At 42.3% G+C, this 14,725-nt stretch overlaps 1 long non-coding RNA gene across 1 annotated transcript; it reads right to left on the bottom strand.

Annotated features, from left to right (window-relative positions):
- Window positions 1-6,140: 6,140 nt before the first annotated feature.
- On the bottom strand, window positions 6,141-6,565 carry LOC147425217 (uncharacterized). The gene is made up of 2 exons (XR_015186427.1): window positions 6,428-6,565; window positions 6,141-6,346 (listed from the first exon to the last, which is right to left on the bottom strand). It is a non-coding gene; the product is annotated as an uncharacterized LOC147425217 (long non-coding RNA).
- Window positions 6,566-14,725: the final 8,160 nt, after the last annotated feature.

Below are 14,725 nucleotides of genomic sequence, written 5' to 3' on the forward strand. Positions count from 1 at the left end.
GGTGGAAAGAGGAATCAATCTCGTAGCAAGTCCCGCAGTGCTAAAGGCAAGAGTGACATAGAATGCTACCATTGTGGCAAGAAGGGTCACATGAAAAGAGATTGCAGAGAATGGAAAGCAAAAAAAGGCAAAGAGAAAGCTGAAGACCATGGTGAGAAGAACAAGTCCTCAGTGAAGATTCAAGAAATAAATGTGACAAACACTGTTGCAGAGGATGACAATCTAGTGTCATGAGACATCTACTTCTTGAATAATACAATGGACTTAGCTCTTTTTACAGCATCTGATGGAAATGCATTGAGTGACTGGATTATAGACTCAGGGGCATCACTTCATGTGTCTCCAAACAAGGAGTGGTTTACTTCTTATGTGACCACTAAAGATCATGTTCGGCTAGGCAATGGGCAGACATGTGAGATCTTAGGTGTTGGAAATGTTCAATTGAAGTTTCAGAATGGCTCTTATTTCACGCTGAAGAATGTGAGACATGTTTCCGCAATTACAAAGAGCTTGATCAGCACAAGTTTACTTGATGATGCTGGCTACGTCACCACTTTTGGACAGAACATGTGGAAGATATCCAAGCATTCTATGACAGTAGCACATGGAGTAAAGTCTGGCGGACTTTACATGATTTATGTATCAAATGTCTCTAAAAATGTAATCAATGTAATCGAGCAGCCGAACGTTTCTTTGTGGCATAGCCGGTTAGGACATATGTCCAAGAAGGGAATGGAAATCTTGTCTCGTTCTGGTTATTTGTCTAGCTTGTCATTTAATGATTTTGAATTCTATGAACATTGTCTATATGGTAAGCAAACACAGCAGCCACATAAGCATAGAAGCAGTAGAAGAGATACACAATTGGCACTTGTTCATAGTGATTTGTGTGGACCTATGCCTAACCTATCTCTAGGGGGAGCTTCTTACTTTATGACATTTATAGATGATTACTCGAGGCAAGTATGGGTTTACTTTCTCAAGCACAAGGATGAAGCGTTTATTGTTTTCAAAACGTTTGTGACACTTGTGGAGAATCATAGTGGCAAGAAGCTTAAATGCTTACGCACTGACAATGGTGGAGAGTATGTTTCAAAGGCCTTTCAAGACTTTTGTGAGTCAAAAGGTATAAAACGTGAACTTACTGCTCCTTACAATCCTCCTCAAAATGGTGTTGCTAAGAGGATGAATAGGACCATACAAGAGAAGGTCAGAAGTATGTTGTCTAATGCACAGCTGCCAAATGGGTTTTGGGCTGAAGCTGTACCAACAGCTGTTCATCTTATAAATAGATCTCCTAGCAAGGTTTTGCAGAAGGATTTAGTGGCAGAGATGGTATGGTCAGGCAAGGTGCCCTCATACAAGCATCTCAGAGTCTTTGGCTGTGAGGCATATACTCACGTTGCAAAGGAATTTAGGAACAAACTTGAGCCAAAGAGTAGAAAGTGCATCTTTCTAGGCTATGGTAATTCTGGTGAGATGGGGTACAGACTTTGGGATCCCGAATCCAGAAAGGTTATCTGTAGCAATGATGTTCACTTTAATGAAGCCAAATATCATTCTAAACCAGAGAGGGTTGAGGAGATTAGAAGAGTTGTCTTCCAAGAAGATGGACCTGCACGTGCAAGACAAAATGTCAGGGCTCTAGAGGAGCAAGGACGGGATAGAGTGGAACCACAGGTTGTGGCTGAGCCTAAGCCACCTATTGTGCGTAGATCTGGGCGTATCACGCGACCTCCTGATAGGTTTGTTCCATCTATGAACTATGTCGTGTTGACTGATTGCAATGAGCCTTCATGTTACAAGGAAGCAGTGCAAATGAAGGACTCCGAGAATTGGCAATTGGCCATGCAGTCAGAAATGACAGCTCTGCATAAAAACCAGACATGGAAGCTAGTTAAATTACCACAAGGCAAAAAGGCTCTACCTTGTAAATGGGTTTACAGGTATAAGATCACCGCTCAGGATAGTCAGCCAAAGTACAAAGCAAGGCTTGTTGCCAAGGGCTTTAAGCAAGAACAAGGCATTGACTTTGATGAAGTCTTCTCTCCGGTGGTCAAGATGACTACATTGAGATGCTTTCTTGCATTGGTTGCCATATTAGATTTGGTGTTGCACCAAATGGATGTCAAGACAGCGTTCTTGCATGGTGATTTAGATGTGGAAATTTACATGCAACAGCCAGAAGGGTTTGTTGAGAAAGGCAAGGAAGATTGGGTATGCCAGTTGTTAAAGAGTCTTTATGGCTTAAAACAATCACCGACGGCATGGTACCATAAGTTCCACAAGTTTATGCTTTCTCAAGGCTACAAACGTAGTGAGTTCGATCACTGTCTATATACAAAGAAGGCCAAGGATGACAAACGGCTGATCCTTATTTTATACGTGGATGACATGTTGATTGTTGACAAGCACTTGGAAGAAATTTCAGCTTTGAAGTCAAAGATGACAAAATCGTTTGACATGAAAGACATGGGTGAGGCGAGTCATATACTTGGTATTCGCATTGAGAGAGACAGATCAAAGAAGTTGATTTGGTTATCTCAAACAGAGTATATTGACAAGGTTTTGCAACGTTTCAATATGGAGAAGGGAAAGGCATTGAGTGTTCCATTGCCACCATATGTGAAAATAGCAAACAAGATTATCTTGTGTCTGAGGAAGAACAGGCTAAAATGGATAAGATTCCATATGCGTCTACAGTGGGTATTTTGATGTATGCAATGATTGCTACTCGCCCAGACATTGCATTTGCAATGGGAGTAGTAAGTCGATACATGTCAAACCCAGGCAAGAAACATTGGGAGGTAGTGAAAGGAATATTGAAATACCTGAAAGCTACAAAGAGTATGCGTATATGCTATGGGAGTCAGGAGCTAAGTGTAGTAAAGGGTTTCACAAACTCAGATTATGCAGGTGACTTAGACAACTGAAGGTCTACATCAGGGTATGTCTTTACATTGGCTGGTGGAGCAGTATCATGGCATTCCAGAATACAAGATTGTGTTACTCAGTCTACTACAGAGGCTGAATATGTTGCAACATCACAGGCATGCAAAGAATCAATTTGGCTTAATCGACTAGTAACAGATTTGGGAATCAAAGAAGAGATGCCTGTGTTATATTGTGATAATCAAAGTGCTATACAATTGGCTCACAATCCAGTTTATCACTCAAAGACAAAGCATGTGGATGTGAAGTATCATTTCATCAGGGAAATGCTCAAGGATAAGCAACTTCAACTTGTCAAAGTTCACACCACAGAAAATCCTGCTGATCTACTTACAAAAGGGCTTCCCTCAAAGAGCTTTGCGCATTTTCGCAAGCAATTAGGTGTAGGGTAGTACATCACTTCTCTACATCTCTTGTATATTAGCTTGTATAGTAGCTTCTCTCACACTTAAAGTACCACATTGGACTTTAAGTGAAAGGTTGTTGGGGTATAAAGCCCAATGTGGTCGTCCAGGTAAGTGGACAGGCCGCCAAGTATGTACACATATTCTTTTGTTAAAACCTAATAAGAACTCACTATGCTCTACACATTACAGTAGAGCGAGTTCACCATATCGTCGTGCTCTTCTTCTCGCACTCTTTCTCGAGTCGCACTTCCGCTCGTACTCCTTCATCTTGCCAAGCACATTTTCCATTATAAATGGAGTGTAAAAGCAATCAAGAGAAAAACCAAAGGAATTGGAAGGTTGCACCATTAACATCTATCATAGTTTTTCAAAAACAGCTTTAAAGAGGGGACGATGGCTTAGTAGTGTTTGATGTCACTGAAGAAGATGAGTTGAGATTCTTTATCCAAGGAGGGGCATTTTGAGCTACACCTTGAGAGGATAAAATGTCATCAAAATTTCTACCTTTGTAGCTATGGAACGTTTTTTTTTTTAATTAGCCTCTTGCTATTGGATGGTAATCTTGATTTTTTGTTATTATCAAGCTCTAGTGGTGGTTTCTAAGTGTATTAAGTGACGATGTAGCTATCTATTCTTGGGTGACTCTTTATATATATATATATATGTCTATATATATATATATATATATATATATATATATAGAGAGAGAGAGAGAGAGAGAGAGAGAGAGAGAGAGAGAGAGAGAATACTTCATATAAGTAATTCTCTTGGCCATGTCAAGTGAACGAAAGCACTAGTGAAGTAGTTTCTTTGTAACACCATGTTGCATGGTCCATTGTGTGTTCTACAAATTCACTTTTCGAGGCCACTTGTAGTGCTCAAAAAAAACCTGGGTTTAGTGTAATCCTATCTACAAAGTTTGGATTTATCTATAAAATTTAAATGTGAAGGTAGAAAAACTACAAAATCAGAGAGATTTAGTGTAAAAATCTTCAAAATTAATCAATTTACCTTTCCAATTTCTCATATGCAGGTTTGCCAAGTTTTTGGAAAAAAAAAAAAGATGAAGTATTGGAGTGAGCCTAGCCACCTTCCAATATCAAACTCTATAGTGGAGACTCTGCAGCAAAGCATGGTCATTTGCTAATGATGGTGTTGATAGTTATTCTTTGGGTTACAAAGATCTCTCTCTCTCTCTCTCTCTCTCTCTCTCTCTCTCTCTCTCACAGAGACACACACACACACACGGTGTGCATAGCTCACTTGGGTAGGTTTGCTCGGTTTTCAGTTTACTCGGTGTTTTGTAGAACTCGTTGGCAACTACCATGATTAATTGAGATGAGTCCAATTTTGTGTTTTTGGCCAAGTACATTCCGGTTTTTTACCAACAGCCTTAATCAATGGATAACATACTAAAGGTAAATCTAGTGAGTGTCAACTGAGCACCTAAAATGCACTCTGTGCATCTTCAAACTAGAACAATCAGTAACTCTCCGGCATATACTGAGCTTACCCATAAAAACTGTAACCAGATTCCCAATGCTGCTACATCCAATACTTAAGGAACCTACAGACTGATCTTGTCGTAGACCTTGTCGCATAATTAGGAATAGAGGCTTCATTGCATATTGCGAAGTGACTTCACAACCTTTTGCACTTGAAGATGTACCCCCATTAGTCTTAGGAGAGTGAAGCAAAGGCAAACGAGCTCCTATTTGGTGAAGGCAAAAAAGAGTTCATATTTGATGAGAACTCTGTTGTAAGCGTTGGCACGGGTAATAGCAAGCTCAGAATGCTTTAAGATTGCAACCCATTGCTACTTCAGACAACATTAAAGCTTTGCTTTAATCCAACAACCACATGCCCAAATGATTAATACTGTCCTATCTTATTGACAAGAATCGGATGTTGACTAGCATGTAAATTGCAACCTTGGCGATAGGGTAAAGGTCCCAAGTTAAGGACACTCAAATCTTGTGCCAAATATTCTCTCACCAAAGGAAATTTATGGCTAATTTGCTTTGCCTCATCATGGAGATTCAATATAGACAAGCTTTGAATGACACAAATCCATATACAGAAACATGCAAGAAGATTGAATTTCTCTTGCAGAAAAGTAAAATAGCTTCATGAAGGCATGTTGGTATCACATAGCTACCAATTAAAAGGCTACTTTTAAAAGGAGAGATAACCTTTCACCACACTTGGAGGGCTTAAAAAAACGCGAGCGATGAGTCCTTACTGTCCAGAATGCAACTTATACCTCATCAATCTGATTCTAAACAGAAATTAAAAAGCGTGGTTGAAACACAGAGTTCTGCCATAAGTCAGCTGCATTATTATAGTGGCCAAGGGTGTATGGGCCCTCCATAATGTGTCACGATTCTCAAACTTCAACCTTAGAGACAGCCCTCATATACACCAACATACACCAGACAAAACCACTCCTCTGTGACCATACAATGCAATTAACATTCACATACAACATTCGACATCCTAGCTCACGTACAGGGCTTACACTCCCCATCAAAGAGACGACTACCTTCACAAAATGTCAACAAATTGTATGAACAGACTACTGCATATGCACACCCACACATCTTCATGCATGCATATACTGCATTGCGACAAGGAGCAACTCCATAATTTCTGGTACATAATTTCTCGCAGATATTGCACAATGGCGATTCTGGCCGCTACATGCATAGTGACAAGGAGCAAGTCCATAACTTCTGCTACATAATTTTTCTCACAGATATTGCAGAATGGCTATTCTGGTAGGATACGTTTGAAGTCCCTCCCCTCAACTCTCTATCTCTCTCTCTCTCTCTCTCTCTCTCTCTCTCTCTCAACACACACCTACAGATTCTTGTCGGCACTCTGTATAAGGCTAAGGCATGTAAGCGATAGCATGACACCACACTCTCGCCGCAAGGAAACCCTAGTTCTTCGACGATCCTACTCCTTATATGCTGGCGCTGGGCAGCCTTGCAAGCAAATTTCTGATCAGTGCTTGCACGAAGCGTTTCGGCTCATAAAACCAGAAATGTGTCAGTGACAGAAGGTACCAGGCCCACCATCTCACGATCATGATGATGATGATGGTAAAGAGGCGGCACCTTCCACTGCCCTTCCTCTTTCCAATCCTTGCCAAAACTTCCCCTGCAAACAGCCCATTCGCAGACTCTCTCTCTCTCTCTCTCTCTCGCCCGAGCGCCTGGTCCTCTTTCTCGAGAATCGTGGTCTCGACATTTGCCTAAATGTGCTTTTATGGCCTGCCATCACCCTGACCCAAAGGGATGAGGCCTTAGTGATACCTCCCCTTTAAAAAGAAAAGGTTATTTTTTAAAGGGAAAATTACCAAAATATTCCTTTAACTTGTGGAAATTCCCAAAATACCCATCAAATTTCAAAAATTCCCAAAATAGCCTTGTATCTAATTTGGTCGGATTATTCGAGAATCCCTAATCTTTATTCCTTTTTAACAATTGAGATCCATTTTTGAGTGCTTAGCATGTAATTTATCACAAATTACCTCACCAAAAAAGGCGATTATGTCTAAAAATAATGAAGCGTTTCATCTCCAAAGCCTACATAACCAACTCAAATTCTAGTTTTAGCAGCTTGTATCGATAGACAATCACTCTTGTTATGAATAGCTACAAACTTTTTTATCTTTAGAGAAATTTAATCTCACGACCGGAGGTATTTGGGAATTTTGAAAAAATTGAAGGGCATTTTGGACATTCATGAAAAAATATTGGGGGTATTTTGGGATTTTTTGAAATTTGAGGGGTATTTTGGGAATTCTCATAAATCAGAGGGGTACTTTGGTAATTTCCCCTTTTTTTGAAAATAATCATTTTTTTATTGGTTGGTGGTGATACCTCTGCTTTCTGCTAATGAAAAAGGGAAGGTTATTTTTTTTAAATGGTAACTTTCTAATCAGTTGGGGAGACAAAAGGCTATCACTACAAGAACTAGCAAATTTTCACATCCCCAATTGAATCATGGAGAGGAGACTCATGAGTTATCTCTACTTCTCTATCTCTATCTCTCTATCTCTATCTACATTATAGTATAATGGCTAAATGATCCCCTTCACACGTATCGACATATGCGAGCACCTTCAGCTTTACAATGGCAACAGGAAAATTGGGAGCATGCAAAAAAATTTGAATTTGAGGGCCCACTTGAAAGAGAGGAAAGCAAAATCAGAAGCACCCTCCACTCAAAACTTCAAATTGTGAAGGTGAAACTAGACGCCTCAAGGTCTAAAGCAAAGGATCTCTATTTGGCTTTGACACAAGCTGAAGCAAAAGTTGTTAAAGGGAAGACCCTTATCGGTTCTCTGCAAGAAGATGTCACGATGATCCACAGTCGCACTACTACGGTAGATGCCAAATTTTTAGCACAAATCTCCAAGTCCCTTTGTAACGCAAGCTGAAGCACAGATTGAGATGATGAAGGTTGAGAAACAAGCCTTTTAAGAGGAACTATCTTAGGCGCATGTGCTAAATTCCACTAAAGATGCAAAGGCCAAAGAGTGCATTGAACAACTCTCTCTTTGAAGCAAGTTGAAGCAAACCTAGAAGTCGTATATGTGGAGAAGAGGGCATCACAAAAGAAGCCATCACAATAGATATGCGGGGCCATTTTGGCCTTCCTTCACAAGCATTCCAAGGCAAAAGGGGAGGAGGGCTTGCTTTTGAGGAGGAAATTAGAAAACCAAAAGACATCTTCCTTGCGCTCGATTAGGTGGAGCACTGGAGACCATGAAAACATCACTGAAGCAAGCTTTGCACTGTGCAGAGATGGTGGAGGCTTGCAAGTTATCCGCAAAAATTAAGTTGAGGAGGTTGAGAGAATGAGAGCATCGGCAAAAAGAGAGAGCTTTGGTGTACATGACTCAACAGAACCTTGATGCTAAGAATCCCTTCATGGACATCAAACCACCGCCATCATCAGTGCCTCCAAAGCCACATTGTGAGCCTTTAGGGAATGTGCTTAATATCAAAATCTTTACAGCAAGGACCAAAACCTTAGTTTGTATTAGGACTCATAGGTTGAAGAAAACCAATATTACAAATTTCTTTGCATTTTATTAGCATCATCATATATACTATAGTAAAATGGTGGTGAAGTGATCCCCTTTAGACATGTCGATATATTCACCCACCTTCACATGTTACAATGGAAAGGGAAAAACTGGGAGTGTGCAACAAATTTGAGTTTGAGTGCCCACTGGAAGGTAAGGCCCGCTTGAAGATAAGGCTAGGAGATAAGGTTGACTGATCATAATTTGGAGGGGAGTTGTTACGAGACTGGGCACCCTCCTGTTGTAGTGGTTAGCTGCAATTGGGATAGCTGGCGTAATGGTTAATTATGTGCTGTCTATTTATTTTCTAATTGAGTTGATGATGATTTTGTAGAGTGGAATGCGGGGAGTTGATGAAGAGGCGACGGCAATTAATCTTGGCCATTTTATATTTGCACAGTATCTTAGAACATCATTTCAATAAGCCACTATGGCTCTGTAAATAGTTGTAGTGGGAACTCCCCTTATGGGTCATGCAAGAACTAATGAGCTTCACTCATTTGCAAAAGTAAAGTGGTTGTAAAAGAGGGGCCTCAATTTTTGGCACCTTAAACTCAAAGTAATATATTAAATACCAACTCCACAAGAGAGGTGCCGTGGAGTTTGGGGCTAGATTTAGGCCTTTCTCTTGCAGATTCTCTTCTCTACTCTCTTAAGCTATGGTTATTTTGATGTGTACTCTGTAATCTAGTCTCCATCTCTTACACCTCCTTACAAGCATGTCTATGTCAATTCTATGTTTACTGTGTGTGTGTGTGTGTGTGTGTCATAGTTTAGGTGAGTGTGTGTGCTTGGAAATTGGAAGAAGAGGTGGACAGGTTGATGGTGATTGCTTGGAAGCTTGTGTTGAATAGTTTAAGCGGTCGATCTCCCCCTCTTCTCCCAACAGTGGTATCAGAGCATCAAGGTTCGATTTAATCGGCATCAAAATTACCTTCAAGAAGGAATTCCTCGAATCGACAAACTCCAATTTGCAATTCATCGATTTGCAAATCAAAGATTCAAGAATTCGTGGCAATTCAAGAATTTAATCGGTCGAATTTGCAAAGAAAATTTTGCTTGGTCGTTAATCAGCGGCGAATCGGCACCTAATCGAGTAAGAGTCGAACGAGCAAGGAATTTTGAAGAGATTGAAGAAGCGGTGCTCAAGAACGAAATTAAAAGAACGAAGATGGTGATGGTGTTAACCCTCACGGCACACGGACACCCTATGATCTATAAACGTTGTATTATTTAGAGTCAGGTACCGGGCTTGTCGGTCCAATAGGGAAAGGTAGAGTGATCGCCGATGAGAGGCGCACTCTAACACGAACATGCTAGGGTTAGTTGGCTAAGCATGGGCGCCCAAGTGTGAATGGGGTGAGCTCCTATAAAAGCCAACTAAACCTAATTTTTACTCATTCTCTCATTTGTGCAATAGAAGAGTGCTCTTGCTCCATCTCCATCTCCATCTTCTTCTTCTTCACCTCCTTGTGTGTGTGTGTGTGTGTGTGAGAGAGAGAGAGAGAGAGGGAGAGTGTGTGTGCGATCGAGCATTACGAAGGCACGACGGCGGCGAAGCGGTTGAGCGCGGCACGACTGCAGCTTCTTCTTCATCGCGGCGAGGAATCCACCATGAAGGCGAGCGTAGAGCGGTGAGTGACACACCCTTTGCTTTCTTGAGCTTGCTAGTTTAGGCTTGTTGTGTGCTTGGAGCCATTTGTGGCTCGCACACGGTGTATTGGCAAGTCCCTTGCTTCGACAGTGCGGCAAGGAGCGCACATTTTTGGCGCCGCTGCCAGGGATATGCCCTACACTAAGCTCGGTTAGCACTTTACACTTTCTTGTGGTGCAATTTCTATCATAGGAAAGGCAGGGAATGAGGGTGTGTAGTTGTGTGGAGATTTCTGTTTTTTGCGTTTTCTACGTTTTCTGGTTTATAGTGCACAGTTAGCATTTCTTGCGTTTTTGCATTTTCTGCATTTTTTGTCAAGTTTCAATTTCTGCAATTTTCTACGTTTTCTGTGTTAAATTTTTTGTCAAGTTCCAATTTCTGCATTTTCTGCGCTTTTTCAATTTTCTGCATTTCTTGCATTTCAATTTCTACAATTTCTGCATTTCAATTTCTGCAATTTCTGTGCGTTTTCAAATTTTCTGCATTTCTGCATTTCTGCATTTCAATTTCTGCAATTTCTGTGCGTTTTCTGCATCTCTGCATTTTTATTTTTTTTAAAAAAACCCAAAAAAAAAATCGGAAAATAAAAACGCGAGTGAGCGGGCGGTGAAATTTTTCGAAAATAAAAAACGTGACTCTTAAAACGGACGGGTTGGTTTGTATAAAAGATAGATTGGGATCGTATGCCCAAGCCCAAGCCTCAGTCCTCAGTCTTATGATATATACTAGACTCACTCTTATATATATACCCTACTCCCTCAAGAGAGAATGAGAGCATGTGGGACAAGTCCTCCACTCTCCTCCTTTCTCTTCCCACTTGCACCCTTAGACTTTCTAGTTTGGGCCTAGTTCCCTACTGGAAATTGACAGTTTTAGGGATTCCGAGGGCATAGAGTGACCAAACGGAGGGCTGTAAAGCACGGCACGACCCTCTGACTGATAAGCTCGTTTCGAGCTATCACACGGCCCATTCCACGACACGCTCTAAAAAATCTAGCAAAAAAAACAAACAAAAAACACGCTAAAAACTAGTCAGAAGGCCTCTAGAGCAGCTTTTTGACACCTTAGGGTATCAAAAGCACATGCACTTACGCTCTGGGCGAGTGTTAGAGCACGATCACATTGGTAGTGCCTCTGTTCATACGGACACCCATTACCCATCCACGATAAGCTCTAGACCCTCAGCGGGGACACAAGGTAGCACCACCCAAGACCCTAAAATAGCCGCTAGTGATTCCTCCTTCGACTCAGAAATCATGGAAACATACCCTACCCAAAACACTGAGAGAGAAGGCCATGCACCTCCCGAAGCTCCACAGCCTAGTACTAGTATGTTTAGCCGTTTCATGGAAACATTAGGTAAAGCTACTCGCTCGGAACCTGATGCAAATGAAGCACACGAAGGGGGTGGGGAAGTGGAATCTCCTTTCACATCGCATGTGGACCCCACACCCCCAAAGAGTGTCCATGTGGATATCCTACCAACTTCTTACCAAGAAGGCCCTGTTGAGCTGCCTCCTTCAGAAGTTCCCTCTAGAGTACCGTTGGTGACAAGTAAAACCACGGGGAGCAACATTGCTTCTACCTCACAAGAAACCGTTAACACGTCGACTCTAGAAGGATTGTTCATTAATGACCATTGGACATATGACCTCCACACTGAGGTGTTGATGAATCTACACTCTGGCCACGCCTACCATGTAGGATGGATAGAGATTGTACAATCCACCTCTAGTGCCACGAGCATCGAAGATCAACAGAAAATGATCTGTAATGTTATCCATGGCATTATTCAATCAGAAAGGCAAAACCGAGGGGTAAATATACTCTCAACTGGCCCCATGAGATTTCTGGATACGAGCAAGGCTCAACAACCTACTCTATCACAAATGGAGACTCCTCTAATGAGCCCCATGGACCCATCTTACGTCATTTCACCTGGGGTCTCTATGCAAACTGAGCCTCCGAGCAAAAACTTTAGCTTCCCTAACTTGGCTTAACCCTCTATCAAGGAAAACACAGTGCTCACTCCAGGGATAAGCCTGGCAGAGAATGTACCGATGACATCTACGGTTAGCGCAGTGCCACTACCTAGTGTCGTATTACCTAATATGGGGCCTCGACCATATGTGCCTCTAGCCCCTTATGCACACATGGCCCCCACACCTCCAATTGTACCACTTGCTTATGCTCCTTGAGTGCCGCTCCCTAGCCCTTATCCGAGTGGACCTATGCCCGGTTATGTTCCATATCCTGCATCATCCACACATATGCCAAGACCGGTACCCGTCCCTCTCCCACATATGATTCCAAGAGTACCTCCACCGGCCCTGCCTCCTCACATAGGTGACTTGGCAGCGTTTGCTCAAACCATAGGTCGATCTATCGCGGAAAATATGCGTCACGCATCTGATAGAGAGCCTAGAAGTAAGGCAGTACAAATTGCCAAACTCACGCAAAAATTCAATGGGGACGAAGATGCTAGGAAACACATTGAAGTGTTTGAACAAGTATGTGATTCCTTAGGGGAACGCAACGAACTACATAAGTGCAATGCCTTAAGCTTGACATTAAGTGGGAAGGCTGGAGATTGGTATAGAACCCTAAGGGTGGACGAGAAAACAATCTACCCTACCCTTCGAAGGTTGTTTCTAAAGGAGTACATACGAGAAGGTGTGCTTTGGGGTGTAGCATCTCAGCTACAGAAGGCCGAACGTAAGGAAGGAGAGTCAGTAAGGGACTTCATTAGTCGTTTAAAGCACCTAAAATCTCGTTGCCCTGTAAATGAGCGTTTCAACAATAACCAACTGCTTGATCGATTCATTCGAGGGTTGAGGAATGAAGGAATCTATAATGGACTAGTGATTAGAGGTATCACAACCTGGGAAGATGTCACTGCCAATGCAATCCAATTAGAGGACAACTTGATGATAGCAGGCATGAGGGTGTCTACTGACACGAGATCCACTAGCTCACAAGCCATTGAGTATGAACCCATGACTGCAAAGCCCATTGCCAATGAGCCAAAGGTATTTGAGACATTCTTGACAGACCTCACCAAGGCAATCCAAGAGTCTCTTAAGGATAATCGACCCCCTCAAAATAGTCACATGTATCCAAGAAGGGAGCAACAATGGTGTTCCATTTGCTTAGGTCCACATAGCACTAGTGAGTGCCCTACGTTTAGAGTAAAATTTAATGGAACTTGCAACGCATGTGGTAGGTATGGTCACCAAGCTAAGGATTGTTTAATGATCAAACGTATGATGGCAAATAGACCACCTGTAGCCTGGACGGATGCGCCTCGAGCTCCTGTATTGATGCCTACTCCACCTGTTGAGCAACTACCGCAACACATGGTCCCTAGATCTCAAAATGTTGTACAAGCTATACCACTACCACCTCCTGTGCTAGGACCGCAGCCCCCGCATCCAAGAGTCGCCCCTATGAACCAAGTGGGTTGCGAGCCATCAAATGCTTATCCAGATGGCTGTGAGGAGGAAATAGACACTAGTATTGCCTACGGACTTGATACATTGGAAGAGTGTCCTATATACTACATGGAAGACTGTTGGGGGCAAGTCAAGCCGGTTTATCAAGCTGCTGCTCTCGCATCCAGAGGTCAAAATATCAACACCCAGGCTAGGAGGCCACCTCTTCAATGCTACGAGTGTGGTGGACCACATCGAGCAGCGGAGTGCCCTATTAGGCTGCAAAAGAATGCTGCACAGATGCAAATGAATCAAGGGAGCACGTCTGCAATGCCAATACTCACATGTAATCGTTGTGGCATAGATCACTTGATTGCCCAATGCCCCTATAACCCAAATGCACCTAAAATCACACCCCTGAATTTGGTCGAAATTGCTAGTGTGACATCGCCAATACCACCCGTCGCACCCGCTTATGCGATTACACGGTCCATGCTTCAAGGGCCAGGACATATCCTCGAAGAGAGAGATACCGCGTCAGTTATCCAAGCAAAGAAAAAGAAGACACGAAGGAAGAAGTCGCAGAATACGGAAAATTCAAAGCCAAGTTCCAAAACAAACATAGGAACAGGAGATGACCCCGTGTATATGAATGACCTCGAGGATGATTCAGATTCAGTCGAGACAATGGAGACTAGAACCAATACCACAAAGAGAAAGACCGACAAAGAAAACCGTAACATGGAACCAAATGAAAACCGAATAAGAGAAAATCATAAAGAGCCTCTGAAAACACCACAAGTGTTTCCAAATCCAATCCAAGACCCCCAAGATAAACCGCAGGGGCAAAAAGGGAAGAATCGTAAAAAGAAGATTGGGACGTACCCAAACCCAGTAGACGAGATTGAGCAGGTGAAACATCTAAGAGGTTTAGTGGAGGAGACTCAAAGGAAACTAGAACCAGAACCCATGCAGGTCAAAATTCATGACACAGTGTTTCCCACGCAAGTTCATCCACCCCACATGAACCATAGACCGTTAGCCATATCTAGTATCATTCAAGAAGGGAGTGAGGACGGGACATCAGAAAGTAAGCATACACCCTTCTTGTTGGAAAGGATGTTTAACGAAGGAATACCTGATCCCATTGAGGAATATGAGATTCCATCCTCACCAGTTCCTA

The sequence above is a fragment of the Adiantum capillus-veneris genome, chromosome 25 (assembly GCF_014529385.1).
Source record: "Adiantum capillus-veneris isolate H3 chromosome 25, ASM1452938v2, whole genome shotgun sequence".
Classification (NCBI taxonomy): Eukaryota; Viridiplantae; Streptophyta; class Polypodiopsida; order Polypodiales; family Pteridaceae; genus Adiantum; species Adiantum capillus-veneris.